At 46.0% G+C, this 1361-nt stretch overlaps 1 protein-coding gene across 2 annotated transcripts in view; it reads left to right on the forward strand.

Moving 5' to 3' along the window:
* Positions 1-859: 859 nt before the first annotated feature.
* Positions 860-1361, forward strand: part of LOC139568036 (myeloid-associated differentiation marker-like protein 2) — a 4452-nt gene continuing 3950 nt past the window's right edge. For both annotated transcript variants that reach the window (XR_011673492.1, XM_071389725.1), the window contains exon 1: positions 860-1361. This exon is cut by the window's right edge and continues 782 nt beyond it. The gene's annotated coding sequence lies outside the window, so the exon portion shown is untranslated.

Genomic DNA, 1361 nt, shown 5'->3' on the forward strand with positions numbered 1-1361 from the left:
AATGGATAGGCCGATATCAAGCTGGGGATCAGTCATTAGAATACCTACAAATAAAAAGTAACAATATTCTATGAAGTGTGACCTGTCTCTCTCTCTCTCTCTGTCTCTCTCTCTCCTTGTCTCTCTCTGTCACTCGCTCTCGCTCTCTCTCTCTCTCTCTGTCTCTCTCTCTCTCTCTCTCTCTCTCTCTCTCTGTCTCTCTCTCTCTCTCCTTGTCTCTCTCTCTGTCGCTCTCTCGCTCTGTCTCTCTCTCTCTCTCTCCTTGTCTCACTCTCTCTGTCAATCTCTCGCTCTGTCTCTGTCTCTCTCTCTCTCTCCCCCCCCCCTCTCTCTCTCTGTCTCTGTCTCTGTCTCTCTCTCTCTCTCTCTCTCTCTCTCTCTCTCTCTCTCTCTCTCCTTCTCTCTCTCTGTCACTCGCTCTCGCTCTCTCTCTCTCTCTCTGTCTCTCCCCCTCTCTCTCTCTCTCTCCCTCCTTGTCTCTCTCTCTCTGTCGCTCTCTCGCTCGGTCTCTCTCTCTCTGTCTCTCTCTCTCTCTCTCTCCTCATGTCTTTGTAGAATGTGTCTCTCTATTAATAGCGAGCTTGGTCATCTCTCTCCATTCCTTGGAGTCTGGAACGTGTCTGCATGCTTTACCACACACACACACACACACATACCCCCCTCACACACACATCCATCGGCCCAACCCTTGTATTTAAATAACTTTCTCTGACTGACTGACTAACTGACTGACCACCTCCCTGTCTCCTCAGAGAGAGAGAGAGAGAGAGAGAGAGAGAGAGAGAGAGAGAGAGAGAGAGAGAGAGAGAGAGAGAGAGAGAGAGAGAGAGAGAGAGAGAGAGAGAGAGAGAGAGAGAAAGAGAGAGAGAGAGAGAGAGGGAGAGGGAGAGAGATAGAGAGAGAGGTGGTTTTTGGGCCACATGGCTTGGTTGTGTCAGTGAGAGTGTGTACTGCAACAGACAGACACACAGAGAGCCAAAGTGTGATCGTGGACCTAAGGACTTCAAGTTTGACCATCGGAAGACAAACAAGGTGACTGAACCGGAATATATTGGATTATTACATGATATTACATACTGGAATTATGACAAAATGATGATAACCCAAAGGTAACTCACAGATGAGAATTTATACTGTACTGCTCCGTCCAAGAGAAGAAAAGCTCTGACAGAGACTGACAGTGTCCTCAAAAGAGGAAAAGGTTGGTCGGCTCTTTTGAATTGAGCAGTTGGATGTAAATACTGGATTTTATGAATGTCCACTATTCAAAGACTCAAGAAATATATATATTATGTGTCGATCTTCTAAGGATTCAAATATATATCAGAGGACTGAAGAAATATATATTTAAGGACACAAGA

Source organism: Salvelinus alpinus, chromosome 2 (assembly GCF_045679555.1).
Source record: "Salvelinus alpinus chromosome 2, SLU_Salpinus.1, whole genome shotgun sequence".
NCBI lineage: Eukaryota > Metazoa > Chordata > Actinopteri > Salmoniformes > Salmonidae > Salvelinus > Salvelinus alpinus.